Consider the following 18,769-nt stretch of genomic DNA (forward strand, 5'->3'; position numbering starts at 1 on the left):
AAAGAACCAACGAAGAATAATAACAAAACCAAGATTTTTTTTTTCCGAATCATTAATAAGAGACAATTCTAGATGAAAATATTTCAATTTTTTATGCTAGACATTTCTCAGTATTATTTGATTGAAAAAGAAAATATTTCTCTTCGTTTTTCACATTCAAATGTGAGATAATGTTTTTCATTTCTTTTTTAATATTATGAATAAAATCATTATTTAATCCAATAATATACCATATGCTTATAAAAAATTTATAAACAACTTAATTAGCATAGTCTTACAACCCTCAACCATATGTAGTCCAAGCAGCACTATAAAATTAATTAAGTACATAACAGCATGGACTGCGATATGCGTTCAAAAATGTCGATGTTCATGTGTCCTGCAGTTCACACGATGACGCACAGTTTGCTGCGTTCTTCATCGACCCATGAGCGAGTGATCCACCGCTTAGAGTTTTATAATTCATTTTTATATAATATCAATATTGTTTTTATTGAAAGAAATTAAAAATACACCATTTTACTGGCATATATCAATTCCTTCAATAAATTTATTTTTATACCTAAAAATAAATGTTGCGATATGTCTTAGTTTCATATAAGCATTATGTATCATAAAAATCTGGTTATGGTTTGCTATTTTGGGTGACACATACTGCAAAATTTATATAAAACATTAACCTGATGGATGACAGGTACAAACATTGTATATTTTAGGTTGTTGCATTAGCCAACGTATGCTCATAACATAGATGAACAATACATATTCGCAACGCGTGTATATTATGGTCCATATACACACACACTTATTTTGAATACCACATTCAAAAATTATTTTAATTTTAATTCGACTTCTACTTTCAAATTTTGTTCAGTTTCTTCGATTTCCATTTTCGAGAATTTGTTTTTATAGGAAACGCCATTGTTGTAGTAGGTACTGCCACAAATACGCACAACAACATTAATAATGTTAAAGTCTTTTTATGAGGTTGCCAAGCCCCACATATAAAATAAAAGCCATCTTCATTTTATTTTGACTTTAACTTTGATTCCGTGAATCATTTTGTAATATTTTTATTTTGGTAAATTGTATTTATTTGTATTATAACAAATGTTTATTAACGATAAGGATATTATACAATAATGATCCTTCCGCAGGTTCACCTACGGAAACCTTGTTACGACTTTTACTTCCTCTAAATAATCAAGTTCGGTCAACTTTTGCGAAACAACCGTAACACGCAAGGCGTCACAGTGATCACGTCCGGAGACTCACTAAATAATTCAATCGGTAGTAGCGACGGGCGGTGTGTACAAAGGGCAGGGACGTAATCAATGCGAGTTAATGACTCACACTTACTGGGAATTCCAAGTTCATGTGAACAGTTTCAGTTCACAATCCCAAGCATGAAAGTGGTTCAGCGGTTTACCCGGACCTCTCGGTCTAGGAAATACACGTTGATACTTTCATTGTAGCGCGCGTGCAGCCCAGGACATCTAAGGGCATCACAGACCTGTTATTGCTCAATCTCATTATTGCTAGACGCAATTTGTCCATTTAAGAAGCTAGTGTCCTTATAATGGGACAAACCAACAGGTACGGCTCCACTTACATAAACACATTCAAACACAATAAACATTTTACTGCCACCATGAATGAAGGCTACATAAGCTTCAGCACCATAATCCTGAAGATATCTATTTAATATATTTGAGTCTCGTTCGTTATCGGAATTAACCAGACAAATCACTCCACGAACTAAGAACGGCCATGCACCACCACCCATAGATTCGAGAAAGAGCTATCAATCTGTCTTACACACTTATGTTCGGACCTGGTAAGTTTTCCCGTGTTGAGTCAAATTAAGCCGCAGGCTCCACTCCTGGTGGTGCCCTTCCGTCAATTCCTTTAAGTTTCAGCTTTGCAACCATACTTCCCCGGAGCCCAAAAGCTTTGGTTTCCCGGGAAGCGACTGAGAGAGCCATAAAAGTAGCTACACCCAATTGCTAGCTGGCATCGTTTATGGTTAGAACTAGGGCGGTATCTGATCGCCTTCGAACCTCTAACTTTCGTTCTTGATTAATGAAAACATCTTTGGCAAATGCTTTCGCTTAAGTTAGTCTTACGACGGTCCAAGAATTTTCACCTCTCGCGTCGTAATACTAATGCCCCCAAACTGCTTCTATTAATCATTACCTCTTGATCTGAAAACCAATGAAAGCAGAACAGAGGTCTTATTTCATTATCCCATGCACAGAATATTCAGGCATTTGAAGCCTGCTTTAAGCACTCTAATTTGTTCAAAGTAATAGTACCGGCCCACAATAACACTCGTTTAAGAGCACTAGTGCAGGTTTTTAAATAGGAGGAACATATGAAAAAATACAAGTATTTAATCACATATAAGAACTCCACCGGTAATACGCTTACATACATAAAGGTATAGTACTAACCACAATTGTAAGTTGTACTACCCGTATGAAGCACAAGTTCAACTACGAACGTTTTAACCGCAACAACTTTAATATACGCTATTGGAGCTGGAATTACCGCGGCTGCTGGCACCAGACTTGCCTCCAATTGGTCCTTGTTAAAGGATTTAAAGTGTACTCATTCCAATTACAGGGCCTCGGATATGAGTCCTGTATTGTTATTTTTCGTCACTACCTCCCCGAGCTGGGAGTGGGTAATTTACGCGCCTGCTGCCTTCCTTAGATGTGGTAGCCGTTTCTCAGGCTCCCTCTCCGGAATCGAACCCTGATTCCCCGTTACCCGTTGCAACCATGGTAGTCCTAGATACTACCATCAAAAGTTGATAGGGCAGACATTTGAAAGATCTGTCGTCGGTACAAGACCATACGATCTGCATGTTATCTAGAGTTCAACCAATATAACGATCTTGCGATCGCTTGGTTTTAGCCTAATAAAAGCACATGTCCCATAAGGTTCATGTTTTAATTGCATGTATTAGCTCTAGAATTACCACAGTTATCCAAGTAACTGTTAACGATCTAAGGAACCATAACTGATATAATGAGCCTTTTGCGGTTTCACTTTTAATTCGTGTGTACTTAGACATGCATGGCTTAATCTTTGAGACAAGCATATAACTACTGGCAGGATCAACCAGAATAATGTTTTTCCTTCATATTCCATTCATATATTTTGAATCGAAATAAGCAATATAATAGATATATAGATATATAGATTTTTCACTTTATATAATTCCATGATTTTTATTATATTGAATAAAATTCAATATTTCGCCTTTGGGTAAAATTTTAAATATATAAGTAAAAAAATCCATTCGATTACGGCCATTTTTATATAGCATTCGTAATCCATATTTTCATTTTTAATTTATACTTGTTTTACCAATATAACAAGAATTTCATCTAATTATTGTAATATATATATTTCTATAATTTTATCTTTTTATACATACATATTTCATTATAAAATATCATTTTATTTCCAACATACATAATTATTGTATCCACACATGTACAATTTTTGTTTAACCAATATAAATATTAAGTTAAATCATTTGCATTTTGAAGATAAATTTAAAATTTATCTCTTTTCATATATATCTCTGGTAATATATAACATAAAACCAAGCGCATATGATAATATTTCCACATTTAATATATAATTTTATATTTCTTTCATAAGAATCCATATTTGTATTATACCGTAACGATATAATAATCCAACTATACGGCAGGTAATAAATTAATATTTGCCTGCCTCCAAAAATTAACGATAATATATGGAAACGATTTGTTATTCTATATATAATAGAAACTTGACTTTTGTTTCAACGATATTATCTATAAAGCGTATATTCCTATTATCCGCGGAGCCAAGTCCCGTGTTCTATAGAACTGAGAAACAAATTTGTACGGATAATAATATACTTTATTGTATGTAACCAATATAAACATAATCCGAAATAAATATTTCGAATAATGCGGGAGGTCGGCAACCACTGCCTACCTATAGTAGTTTTTGAACCCGCTGTCCTCAAAGCGGGTATTTTCAATTCCGTTTGCCACCCAACATACGGGCTATTCTCTTATATATTAAGAGATTATAGGAACATTTCATTTTTTTTCCATTATTCATATATAATATGATTATTTTTTCCCTTATACATATAATAATTAATCATTTTCATATGTATATTATTTAATTTACTCATATTATTGCCAAAATCATATGAATACATAAGTTTTGAACAATATGAGAGGTCGGCAACCACTGCCTACCTATAGTAGTTTTTGAACCCTCTGTCGTAATTCCGGTCGTTTACACTACTATACCCTCTCACTATAATGGCTTTTCTCTATAATACTAAGAGAATGTGGGATATTTTCAGCATTTTTTCCCTTATACATATAATAATTAATCATTTTCATATGTATATTATTTAATTTACTCATATTATTGCCAAAATCATATGAATACATAAGTTTTGAACAATATGAGAGGTCGGCAACCACTGCCTACCTATAGTAGTTTTTGAACCCTCTGTCGTAATTCCGGTCGTTTACACTACTATACCCTCTCACTATAATGGCTTTTCTCTATAATACTAAGAGAATGTGGGATATTTTCAGCATTTTTTCCCTTATACATATAATAATTAATCATTTTCATATGTATATTATTTAATTTACTCATATTATTGCCAAAATCATATGAATACATAAGTTTTGAACAATATGAGAGGTCGGCAACCACTGCCTACCTATAGTAGTTTTTGAACCCTCTGTCGTAATTCCGGTCGTTTACACTACTATACCCTCTCACTATAATGGCTTTTCTCTATAATACTAAGAGAATGTGGGATATTTTCAGAATTTTTTCCCTTATACATATAATAATTAATCATTTTCATATGTATATTATTTAATTTACTCATATTATTGCCAAAATCATATGAATACATAAGTTTTGAACAATATGAGAGGTCGGCAACCACTGCCTACCTATAGTAGTTTTTGAACCCTCTGTCGTAATTCCGGTCGTTTACACTACTATACCCTCTCACTATAATGGCTTTTCTCTATTATACTAAGAGAATGTGGGATATTTTCAGCATTTTTTCCCTTATACATATAATAATTAATAATTTTCATATGTATATTATTTAATTTACTCATATAATTGCCAAAATCATATGAATACATAAGTTTTGAACAATATGAGAGGTCGGCAACCACTGCCTACCTATAGTAGTTTTTGAACCCTCTGTCGTAATTCCGGTCGTTTACACTACTATACCCTCTCACTATAATGGCTTTTCTCTATAATACTAAGAGAATGTGGGAATATTTCAGCATTTTTTCCCCTATACATATAATAATTAATAATTTTCATATGTATATTATTTAATTTACTCATATAATTGCCAAAATCATATGAATACATAAGTTTTGAACAATATGAGAGGTCGGCAACCACTGCCTACCTATAGTAGTTTTTGAACCCTCTGTCGTAATTCCGGTCGTTTACACTACTATACCCTCTCACTATAATGGCTTTTCTCTATAATACTAAGAGAATGTGGGAATATTTCAGCATTTTTTCCCCTATACATATAATAATTAATAATTTTCATATGTATATTATTTAATTTACTCATATAATTGCCAAAATCATATAAATACATAAGTTTTGAACAATATCAGAGGTCAGCAACGGTCTTTCCTCTATAATACTAAGATAATATGGGAATATTTTCAGCATTTTTTCCCTTATACATTTATACATATAATAATTAATCATTTTCATATGTATATTATTTAATTTACTCATATTATTGCCAAAATCATATAAATACATAAGTTTTGAACAATATCAGAGGTCAGCAACGGTCTTTCCTCTATAATACTAAGATAATGTGGGAATATTTCATCATTTTTTCCTTTATACATTTATACATATAATATTTAATCATTTTATATGTATATTATTTAATTTACTCATATAATTGCCAAAATCATATAAATACATAAGTTTTGAACAATATCAGAGGTCGGCAACGGTCTTTCCTCTATAATACTAAGATAATATGGGAATATTTCAGCATTTTTTCCCTTATACATATAATAATTAATCATTTTCATATGTATATTATTTAATTTACTCGTATAATTGCCAAAATCCTATGAAGACATAAGAGAATACAATATGAGAGGTCGGCGCAACCATAATATAGTAGTTGATGACGAGGTGTTTGGCAACTTGATACAATTCTTTAAAAAGTCTTTATATTAATTATATGATAGGGACAATATCATATGCGTCACTAAATTGATGACGAGGTGTTTGGCAACGTGACACAAATCATTAAAGTCTTTATATTAATTATATGATAGAGACAATATCATATGCGTCACTAAATTGATGACGAGGTATTTGGCAACTTGATAGAATTCTTTAAAGTCTTTATATCAAAAATTATATGATAGGACAATATCATATGCGTCACTAATTGATGACGAGGTTTGGCAATTGACAATTCATTAAGTTTTATATTTTATATGATGACAATATCATATGCGTCACTAAATTGATCAGTCGCGATCGAACACTCGACGAGTGCAGACGTGCCTGCGGATCGACAGCAAATTGTTAGCAAATTGTTCACAGTTGTAAGTCCCGTTACTTGTGCCCAGCCACTTCGCGTCGCGTGATCTTGTCGCGCGTTTTGATTGGCCCAGCCAACGTACCTAACGGTAGTTCGCACTAACACCATCGCACACCCGAGTGTGCGTGTTATCAGCGCAAAAAACCCAGTGCTCGAAGCAGCGGTATAATTGCAAAGCAGCAGCCACGTGCTGCCTGGCTCACCGGCTTACGGTGCCCAGCTTCCCCCCCCCCCCCCCCTCCTCACTCCTTATCAACTTTGGAGAAGATGGACTGGCAGGCCCCCCCGCGCACCCACAAGCTTGGAACAACACCACGCAAAAAGGCTCTGAGAACACGCAAGAGCAGCTCCAGCAGCGAGGGAAGCACCTCGCATACAGAGCCGGGCGAGATAAAGCGAAAACCGGCAAAGAAAGCACAGGGAGAGGAGCTGGAAGATAAGCCAAGCACTAGCGCAGCTCTGCGCAAGAAGCTCGCCAACAACGCCTTCGCTTTACTCTCGACCGAAGAAGACGAGTACGACCAAGAGAGCTCTGATGACGAACCCGGACCTAAAGACGATTCCAAGCCCAAGACCCCCGAGAAACCAAAGCCCACCCCGAAGACCATCAAGCCACCTCCGATTTTTATCCCCGATGTGACCAACATCTCGGCACTCGTCAAGATGATCACGACTCTTGTAGGCCCGAAGAACAATTTTACCTACAAGACCGTGAATGGCAACAACGTACGTGTCATGATGCCGGACAAAGAGTCCTATACAGCTCTGCGTCTCCAACTTGTGGCCCAAAACAAGAGGCATCGGACTTTCCAGCCGAAAGATGAACGTGCATACAAGGTTGTCATCAAAGGACTCCACCACTCCACCGATCGTGAGGAAATCATTGAAGACCTTCGCAGACAAGGGCACGCTGTTAGAGATCTGCACAATCCCATTGGCAGAAGAACTAAAGAACCGCTGGGAATATTCTTCGCCAACCTGGAGCCTTCCAGCAACAACAAAGACGTCTACCAAGTCAAGCGGATCTGCAGGTCGGTAGTAACCATTGAACCGCCGCAGAAGTTCAACGACGTGCCTCAATGCTTCAGGTGCCAAGGATTCGGTCATACACAGCGTTACTGCTTCCTGGAATACCGATGTGTAAAGTGTGGAGGCCCTCACGAATCGAGGGCATGTGAGAAGAGGGAGGACGACAAAGCGTGCTGCTTCCACTGCCAGGCGGACCATCCTGCGTCTTTCAAGGGATGCCCTGCATACAAAAGGGCCAAAGCACTCGCTGCTCCGAAAACAAGGCCCGTCGCTAATGCTAACAAGGCGCCGCCCGTGGCATCACCAAACGTCACCTCTGGCAGGAGCTACCGAGACGCCCTCAACGGAGTGCACGCAGCACCGCAGAATCCCACAACCCCAGTCCAAACCCAAACAGAAACCCCACACTCCGGTCAGATAGAAGCGATGTTCGCTCGCATGGAAGGAATGATGGAAAGGATGATGGAGCGCATGTTCACCCAGATGACACAGCTGGTGGCCACCATTCTCAACAGCAAGTCATGCAACTAAAGCTCCACCTAGTCGTCTGGAATGCGAACGGCCTGCAGAACAGCAAGGCCATAGTCGAGCACCATCTGAAGACCCACCAGATCGATATCCTACTCGTAGCCGAAACCCACTTCTCCCCCAGATCCCACTTTAATATCAGCGGATATGACCTCATCCATGCAGACCATCCTTCTGGCAGAGCACGCGGTGGAGCAGCCATCCTCATCAGGAGCGGTATTCAATACCTAGAGCTGCCCGCGTTTCAGCAAGACTGGGCACAATGTCCTGTCATCAGGATTGTCAGCCCGCAAGGAGATTTAGACATTGGAGCGGTCTACTTTCCCCCCAGATACCGCATAACAGCATCTCACCTCAGTGAGTTCTTCGAGCATTTTGGGCCCCGCTTCATAGCAGCTGGAGATTATAACGCCAAACATTCTTGGTGGGGATCGCGCGCCAACAACCCCAAAGGGAAAACTCTGTTTGGGTACCTGCAACGCCACCGACTGGACTGCCACTCCACTGGCGAGCCCACTCACTGGCCAACGAATCCCCTCAAGACTCCAGACCTACTGGACTTTGCTGTGTCGAAAGGCATAGGGCATGCGAAGATCAGCTGCACAACAAATGCTGATCTCCTGTCAGACCACTGTGCAATAAACGTGCTAATCAACACGCCAGTCCTCAGGAAAACCCCGCTCAGAAGGCTCACTGGAAAATATACCGACGCCGCCAAGTTCGCGTCCTGGATGCTCTCCACCGTCAATCCGAACCCCATCCTCAACACACCCAGGAACATTGATGAAGCTATCGGGAATCTCACCAGGCAGATGCAAAACGCTGCGGAATTCGCAAGCCCACCGCCACCAAAGACTGCGAGAACACCTAGCAGGGACCTCCACCTCTGGTCCCCGGAAATTGCGGCACTCGTGACTGAGAAGAGGCGTCTCAGGAGAGTTTGGTTCTTGACGCGCAATCCAAGAGACAAAACAGCGCTCAATCACGCCACAAAGGAGTTGAAGGACAAGATCTCCAGCCTACGCCAGGACTCCTTCCTCAGATTCCTCGAGGAACTCTCTCCCGGGGACCCAGACCACAATCTGTGGAACGTCACCCGCCACATTAAACGACCAGCCAAAAAGGTTTCCGCAGTGCGCAAAGCAGATGGATCCTGGTGCCGTTCGGATGCTGAAAGAGCAGAAGCTTTCGCCGAACACCTTTACAACGCCTTCTCTCCGTTCGACTGCTGCACTGCCGAAGAACATGCTGAAACAGCCCGGTTTCTCAATAGCCCAAGCTCTCCCGGTCCCCCGTTGGAACCAGTCGACCCTGAGGAAGTTGCGCAGGAGATTGCTCTACTGAAGAACAACAAATCTCCAGGCCTGGATCGTATAGATGCGGCGGCCCTAAAAATGCTCCCATTCCGCTGCACACAAATGCTGGCCAGCATTTACAACAGCTGCTTCCGGCTAGGGTACTTCCCGGAAGAGTGGAAAAGAGCAGAGGTTATTGTCCTCCTCAAGCCTGGTAAGCCTGAAGCCAATCTCGCCTCCTATCGTCCGATTAGTTTGCTGGCAATCCTCTCCAAAATACTCGAAAGAGTATTTTTGCGCAGAGTATTGCCAGTACTGGATGAGGCTGGTTTGATCCCCGATCACCAGTTTGGCTTCAGGCGCTCCCACGGAACACCAGAGCAATGCCACCGGCTAGTCGAACGGATCCTCGAGGCATTCGAGCAAAAGAAATACTGCTGCGCTGTAATGCTCGACGTGAAGCAGGCATTCGACAGAGTTTGGCATCCTGGACTCCTCCATAAACTCAAATCCTACCTCCCAAGCCCCCATTTTACCCTCCTCAAATCCTACACTGAGGGAAGAGCATTCCAAGTCAGATGCGGAAGTGCAATAAGCCTACCCAGACTGATCAGAGCTGGAGTTCCGCAAGGCAGTGTGCTCGGACCAATACTGTACACCCTTTACACCGCAGACCTTCCCATAATCCCCTCCAGGAACCTAACTATAGCGACTTATGCAGATGACACGGCTTTCCTCGCCTCCTCATCCGACCCACGAGAAGCCTCCGAAACAATCCAAAGGCAAATGGACGCGCTACATCCCTGGCTCAGCAGGTGGAACATCGTAGTGAACGCGGAAAAATCTACCCAAACAACATTTGCACTAAGGAGAGGAGACTGCCCACCGGTCACGCTAAACGGAGTCATCATTCCCAACGCACCCGCACCCAAGTACCTAGGACTTACCCTGGACCGCAGGCTCACTTGGCGTCCCCACATCGTCAGCAAACGCATACAGGCCGATGCGCGTCTGAGGCAGATGCATTGGCTTATTGGGAGAGGGTCCAAGCTAAGGCAGAACCACAAAATCCTGGTGTACAAGGCAATTCTCAAGCCCATCTGGACCTACGGGATACAGCTATGGGGCACGGCAAGCCACACGAATCGCCTGCGTATACAGCGGTTCCAGAATAGGTGCTTGAGAATTGCCTGTAATGCGCATCCCTACCACGAGAATGTCGCCATACATAGGGAACTTGGAATCCCACAAGTCGCTGATGAAATCTCCAGGCTCAGCGAGAGATACCTGAAAAGGCTCGAAAACCACCCTAACCACCTCGCCACCAACCTGTTAGACAATAGCCAAACAAGCAGACGTCTCATGAGGAGACACCCTCTCGATCTTCCACAACAATAGACAACACATATAAAACCCGCCACAAATACATGTACAATAGTATCCCTTAAGCTAATGTTCCCCCGCAAAACCATTTAATTATTGTCCACTAGGACAGATTTTAAATAAATAAACGCACGCTAAAAAAAAAAAAAAAAAAAAAAAAAACTAAATTGATGACGAGGTGTTTGGCAACTTGACACAATTCATTAAAGTCTTTATATTAATTATATGATAGGGACAATATCATATGCGTCACTAAATTGATGACGAGGTGTTTGGCAACTTGACACAATTCATTAAAGTCTTTATATTAATTATATGATAGGGACAATATCATATGCGTCACTAAATTGATGACGAGGTATTTGGCAACGTGATAGAATTCTTTAAAGTCTTTATATCAAAAATTATACGATAGGGACAATATCATATGCGTCACTAAATTGATGACGAGGTATTTGGCAACTTGATATAATTCTTTAAAGTCTTTATATCAAAAATTATATGATAGGGACAATATCATATGCGTCACTAAATTGATGACGAGGTGTTTGTTTGGCTACAGGAAAAATCATTTATTTATCGAATCATCAAGCAAAGGATAAGCTTCAGTGGATCGCAGTATGGCAGCTGCTCAACCACTTACAACACCTTGCCTGTTACAAAAGTCGTTTACAATTGATTCTAGGCTTTGTCATTGTATTAAATAATGCTTTTATATGTAACTAGCGCGGCATCAGGTGATCGAAGATCCTCCTAATTTACTATGTTACAAATTACATTGGCATCACATCCATTGTCGTTTATAAAATAAATTATAAACTTTAAATGGTTTAGAAGCCATACAATGCAAATTGCCCCTTATTTATCATTGCAGTCCAGCACGGATACGACCTTAGAGGCGTTCAGGCATAATCCAACGGACGTAGCGTCATACCACTGTTCGCTCGAACAAGTATTGTGCCATTGGTCCGTACCTGCGGTTCCTCTCGTACTACGCAGGAATGCTGTCGCAACAACGTTTTGTCATTAGTAGGGTAAAACTAACCTGTCTCACGACGGTCTAAACCCAGCTCACGTTCCCTTGCATGGGTGAACAATCCAACGCTTGGTGAATTTTGCTTCACAATGATAGGAAGAGCCGACATCGAAGGATCAAAAAGCGACGTCGCTATGAACGCTTGGCCGCCACAAGCCAGTTATCCCTATGGTAACTTTTCTGACACCTCTTGTTAAAAACTCTTTAAACCAAAAGGATCGATAGGCCGAGCTTTTGCTGTCCCTGTGTGTACTGAACACCGAGATCAAGTCAGCATTTGCCCTTTTGCTCTATGTGTGGTTTCTGTCCGCACTGAGCTGGCCTTGGGACACCTCCGTTATTATTTGAGAGATGTACCGCCCCAGTCAAACTCCCTACCTGGCAATGTCCTTGAATTGGATCATACCTGAGTAATTGGAGTTATACCAAATTTTCAAATCAAAAATACATAAATGCATCGTTTTATTAAAGAATTTGTTTGCGATTATATAACAAACTCGTGATACTTTGATCAAGAAGCTTGCATCAAAACCCAATACCATAAGATATAATAAATATATCCGTATAATGGCTAGGAAATGATACACGTTCCATTTAATCAAGTAAGTAAGGAAACAATAAGAGTAGTGGTATTTCATTGACGATACCAAACCGAGGTCTAATATCTCCCACTTATTCTACACCTCTTATGTCTCCTTACACTGCCAGATTAGAGTCAAGCTCAAAAGGGTCTTCTTTCCCCGCTAATTATTCCAAGCCCGTTCCCTTGGCTGTGGTTTCGCTAGATAGTAGATAGGGACAGTAGGAATCTCGTTAATCCATTCATGCGCGTCACTAATTAGATGACGAGGCATTTGGCTACCTTAAGAGAGTCATAGTTACTCCCGCCGTTGACCCGCGCTTACTTGAATTTCTTCACTTTGACATTCAGAGCACTGGGCAGAAATCACATTGTGTCAACACCCGCTAGGGCCATCACAATGCTTTGTTTTAATTAGACAGTCGGATTCCCCAAGTCCGTGCCAGTTCTGAATTGATTGTTAATTGATAATCGTTATAATTGATAAGAACTAATTGGTTTAACCCAAATAGTATTCTTAAAAATTTTAGCAAGAAAGTTCCACAATTGGCTACGTAACTAAACTATCCGGGGAACAAGTAACTAACATAAATGCTAGAAACTCTATTTACCCAGAACGAGCACATAAACCATGTTATTGTTTCCCAATCAAGCCCGACTATCTCAATCTTCAGAGCCAATCCTTATCCCGAAGTTACGGATCTAATTTGCCGACTTCCCTTACCTACATTATTCTATCGACTAGAGACTCTTCACCTTGGAGACCAGCTGCGGATATTGGTACGGCCTGTTGAGAAGTTTGCGTGTCCCCACCATAAATTTTCAAGGTCCGAGGAGAAAATATCGACACAACAGTATATGTCATGCTCTTCTAGCCCATCTACCATATCTCTCTGCGAAAGACTTCCATGGTAGTACGGCTATAAAACAGAAAAGAAAACTCTTCCGATATCTCTCGACGGCTTCTTTATGGTCGTTCCTGTTGCCAGGATGAGCACGAGGCCCATATTTAATAACAAACGGATACTCAACAGGTTACGGAATTGGAACCGTATTCCCTTTCGTTCAAAATTATTCAAGTGTATTATATTCGCTTTGTTTATATAGTTAGGCATTTTTGTTTTACTTGAAAATTTTCGGCTTTCGCCTTGAACTTAGGACCGACTAACTCGTGATCAACCACTGTTCACACGAAACCCTTCTCCACTTCAGTCCTCCAAGGTCTCATTCGATTATTTGCTACTACCACCAAGATCTGTACCAATGGCAGCTCCATGCAGGCTTACGCCAAACACTTCTACGCATACCATTGTACCTTCCTACTCACTAAAGTTTCAAAATTTATATCACAAGTAATATAAATCATCTACTTTAGCGGTAATGTATAGGTATACAACTTAAGCGCCATCCATTTTAAGGGCTAGTTGCTTCGGCAGGTGAGTTGTTACACACTCCTTAGCGGATTTCGACTTCCATGATCACCGTCCTGCTGTTTTAAGCAACCAACGCCTTTCATGGTATCTGCATGAGTTGTTAATTTGGGCACCGTAACATTACGTTTGGTTCATCCCACAGCGCCAGTTCTGCTTACCAAAAGTGGCCCACTGGGCACATTATATCATAACCTTGAACTTCATATCAAGAAAGTTAAGGTTCTTACCCATTTAAAGTTTGAGAATAGGTTAAGATCGTTTCGACCCTAAGGCCTCTAATCATTCGCTTTACCAGATAAGATTATTTTATATAATATTAAAATGCACCAGCTATCCTGAGGGAAACTTCGGAAGGAACCAGCTACTAGATGGTTCGATTGGTCTTTCGCCCCTATACTCAATTCTGACAATCGATTTGCACGTCAGAACTGTTTCGGTCTTCCATCAGGGTTTCCCCTGACTTCAACCTGATCAAGTATAGTTCACCATCTTTCGGGTCACAGCATATATGCTCAAGGTACGTTCCAGTTAGAGGCATAAATAATATAAATATACATTATACATAACTATATAGAACGCCCCGGGATTGTGTTAATTAGCTATAAATAGCTAAAAAACTAATCCCATTATTAGTCAAGTTAATTACGCTATTAGGTTTACATCCCAATAACTTGCACATATGTTAGACTCCTTGGTCCGTGTTTCAAGACGGGTCCCGAAGGTATCCTGAATCTTTCGCATTGTTAATCATACAAGAGCATATAATAAACACAAAAATCAATGATAATTATGCCATTATATAATTCCGAAAAATTAACGCTCTGTAATAATATAAATCTATCAGCACTTTATCAAATTAATAACATTTATTCTGTGTTAAAATGCAAGCAATTTAATTGGAATAAACTATAAGTTATATTTTATGATAAATTTGGGATATGCTAATAGATTACAATGTCCTTATATGGAAAAAATGCACATTATTCTTAATAATATTATTTAAATATTACAATTTTAATGATGAATTTTCCATAACGGATATTCAGGTTCATCGGGCTTAACCTCTAAGCAGTTTCACGTACTGTTTAACTCTCTATTCAGAGTTCTTTTCAACTTTCCCTCACGGTACTTGTTTACTATCGGTCTCATGGTTATATTTAGTTTTAGATGGAGTTTACCACCCACTTAGTGCTGCACTATCAAGCAACACGACTCTTTGGAAACATCATCTAGTAATCATTAACGTTATACGGGCCTGGCACCCTCTATGGGTAAATGGCCTCATTTAAGAAGGACTTAAATCATTAATTTCTCATACTAGAATATTGACGCTCCATACACTGCATCTCACATTTGCCATATAGACAAAGTGACTTAGTGCTGAACTGTTTTCTTTTCGCTCGCCGCTACTAAGAAAATCCTTGTTAGTTTCTTTTCCTCCCCTAATTAATATGCTTAAATTCAGGGGGTAGTCCCATATGAGTTGAGGTTGTATATATAACTATTTTTTGCCATAAATTCTTTATATATAAATGATAAAACAATCAATTAAATTCGTTATAAATAGTTCCAATAGTTCTTGTAAGCAAAGTTATTTTTTATCCATTTAACGAACCAACGAAGAATAATAACAAAACCAAGATTTTTCTTTTTCCGAATCATTAATAAGAGACAATTCTAGATGAAAAATATTTCAATTTTTTATGCTAGACATTTCTCAGTATTATTTGATTGAAAAAGAAAATATTTCTCTTCGTTTTTCACATTCAAATGTGAGATAATGTTTTTCATTTCTTTTTTAATATTATGAATAAAATCATTATTTAATCCAATAATATACCATATGCTTATAAAAAATTTATAAACAACTTAATTAGCATAGTCTTACAACCCTCAACCATATGTAGTCCAAGCAGCACTATAAAATTAATTAAAGTACATAACAGCATGGACTGCGATATGCGTTCAAAATGTCGATGTTCATGTGTCCTGCAGTTCACACGATGACGCACAGTTTGCTGCGTTCTTCATCGACCCATGAGCCGAGTGATCCACCGCTTAGAGTTTTATAATTCATTTTTATATAATATCAATATTGTTTTTATTGAAAGAAATTAAAAATACACCATTTTACTGGCATATATCAATTCCTTCAATAAATTTATTTTTATACCTAAAAATAAATGTTGCGATATGTCTTAGTTTCATATAAGCATTATGTATCATAAAAATCTGGTTATGGTTTGCTATTTTGGGTGACACATACTGCAAAATTTATATAAAACATTAACCTGATGGATGACAGGTACAAACATTGTATATTTTAGGTTGTTGCATTAGCCAACGTATGCTCATAACATAGATGAACAATACATATTCGCAACGCGTGTATATTATGGTCCATATACACACACACTTATTTTGAATACCACATTCAAAATTATTTTAATTTTAATTCGACTTCTACTTTCAAATTTTGTTCAGTTTCTTCGATTTCCATTTTCGAGAATTTGTTTTTATAGGAAACGCCATTGTTGTAGTAGGTACTGCCACAAATACGCACAACAACATTAATAATGTTAAAGTCTTTTTATGAGGTTGCCAAGCCCCACATATAAAATAAAAGCCATCTTCATTTTATTTTGACTTTAACTTTTGATTCCGTGGAATCATTTTGTAATATTTTTATTTTGGTAAATTGTATTTATTTGTATTATAACAAATGTTTATTAACGATAAGGATATTATACAATAATGATCCTTCCGCAGGTTCACCTACGGAAACCTTGTTACGACTTTTACTTCCTCTAAATAATCAAGTTCGGTCAACTTTTGCGAAACAACCGTAACACGCAAGGCGTCACAGTGATCACGTCCGGAGACCTCACTAAATAATTCAATCGGTAGTAGCGACGGGCGGTGTGTACAAAGGGCAGGGACGTAATCAATGCGAGTTAATGACTCACACTTACTGGGAATTCCAAGTTCATGTGAACAGTTTCAGTTCACAATCCCAAGCATGAAAGTGGTTCAGCGGTTTACCCGGACCTCTCGGTCTAGGAAATACACGTTGATACTTTCATTGTAGCGCGCGTGCAGCCCAGGACATCTAAGGGCATCACAGACCTGTTATTGCTCAATCTCATTATTGCTAGACGCAATTTGTCCATTTAAGAAGCTAGTGTCCTTATAATGGGACAAACCAACAGGTACGGCTCCACTTACATAAACACATTCAAACACAATAAACATTTTACTGCCACCATGAATGAAGGCTACATAAGCTTCAGCACCATAATCCTGAAGATATCTATTTAATATATTTGAGTCTCGTTCGTTATCGGAATTAACCAGACAAATCACTCCACGAACTAAGAACGGCCATGCACCACCACCCATAGATTCGAGAAAGAGCTATCAATCTGTCTTACACACTTATGTTCGGACCTGGTAAGTTTTCCCGTGTTGAGTCAAATTAAGCCGCAGGCTCCACTCCTGGTGGTGCCCTTCCGTCAATTCCTTTAAGTTTCAGCTTTGCAACCATACTTCCCCCGGAGCCCAAAAGCTTTGGTTTCCCGGGAAGCGACTGAGAGAGCCATAAAAGTAGCTACACCCAATTGCTAGCTGGCATCGTTTATGGTTAGAACTAGGGCGGTATCTGATCGCCTTCGAACCTCTAACTTTCGTTCTTGATTAATGAAAACATCTTTGGCAAATGCTTTCGCTTAAGTTAGTCTTACGACGGTCCAAGAATTTCACCTCTCGCGTCGTAATACTAATGCCCCCAAACTGCTTCTATTAATCATTACCTCTTGATCTGAAAACCAATGAAAGCAGAACAGAGGTCTTATTTCATTATCCCATGCACAGAATATTCAGGCATTTGAAGCCTGCTTTAAGCACTCTAATTTGTTCAAAGTAATAGTACCGGCCCACAATAACACTCGTTTAAGAGCACTAGTGCAGGTTTTTAAATAGGAGGAACATATGAAAAAATACAAGTATTTAATCACATATAAGAACTCCACCGGTAATACGCTTACATACATAAAGGTATAGTACTAACCACAATTGTAAGTTGTACTACCCGTATGAAGCACAAGTTCAACTACGAACGTTTTAACCGCAACAACTTTAATATACGCTATTGGAGCTGGAATTACCGCGGCTGCTGGCACCAGACTTGCCCTCCAATTGGTCCTTGTTAAAGGATTTAAAGTGTACTCATTCCAATTACAGGGCCTCGGATATGAGTCCTGTATTGTTATTTTTCGTCACTACCTCCCCGAGCTGGGAGTGGGTAATTTACGCGCCTGCTGCCTTCCTTAGATGTGGTAGCCGTTTCTCAGGCTCCCTCTCCGGAATCGAACCCTGATTCCCCGTTACCCGTTGCAACCATGGTAGTCCTAGATACTACCATCAAAAGTTGATAGGGCAGACATTTGAAAGATCTGTCGTCGGTACAAGACCATACGATCTGCATGTTATCTAGAGTTCAACCAATATAACGATCTTGCGATCGCTTGGTTTTAGCCTAATAAAAGCACATGTCCCATAAGGTTCATGTTTTAATTGCATGTATTAGCTCTAGAATTACCACAGTTATCCAAGTAACTGTTAACGATCTAAGGAACCATAACTGATATAATGAGCCTTTTGCGGTTTCACTTTTAATTCGTGTGTACTTAGACATGCATGGCTTAATCTTTGAGACAAGCATATAACTACTGGCAGGATCAACCAGAATAATGTTTTTCCTTCATATTCCATTCATATATTTTGAATCGAAATAAGCAATATAATAGATATATAGATATATAGATTTTT

General features: G+C 39.3%; 4 non-coding genes and 1 pseudogene across 4 annotated transcripts; all 5 read right to left on the reverse strand.

Moving 5' to 3' along the window:
• Window positions 1-277: 277 nt before the first annotated feature.
• Window positions 278-455, reverse strand: LOC117149805 (annotated as a pseudogene).
• Window positions 456-1,140: 685 nt separating this feature from the next.
• LOC117149799 lies at window positions 1,141-3,133 on the reverse strand. Its single transcript, XR_004460525.1, has one exon. It is a non-coding gene; the product is annotated as a small subunit ribosomal RNA (ribosomal RNA).
• An 8,339-nt stretch (window positions 3,134-11,472) lies between these two features.
• LOC117149801 lies at window positions 11,473-15,434 on the reverse strand. The gene has a single exon (XR_004460527.1). It is a non-coding gene; the product is annotated as a large subunit ribosomal RNA (ribosomal RNA).
• Window positions 15,435-15,829: 395 nt separating this feature from the next.
• LOC117149797 lies at window positions 15,830-16,008 on the reverse strand. The gene has a single exon (XR_004460523.1). It is a non-coding gene; the product is annotated as a 5.8S ribosomal RNA (ribosomal RNA).
• A 686-nt stretch (window positions 16,009-16,694) lies between these two features.
• On the reverse strand, window positions 16,695-18,689 carry LOC117149806. Its single transcript, XR_004460531.1, has one exon. It is a non-coding gene; the product is annotated as a small subunit ribosomal RNA (ribosomal RNA).
• Between the last annotated feature and the right edge of the window lie 80 nt (window positions 18,690-18,769).

Source organism: Drosophila mauritiana, unplaced genomic scaffold, assembly GCF_004382145.1.
Source record: "Drosophila mauritiana strain mau12 unplaced genomic scaffold, ASM438214v1 U_333, whole genome shotgun sequence".
In the NCBI taxonomy this organism is placed as follows: Eukaryota; Metazoa; Arthropoda; class Insecta; order Diptera; family Drosophilidae; genus Drosophila; species Drosophila mauritiana.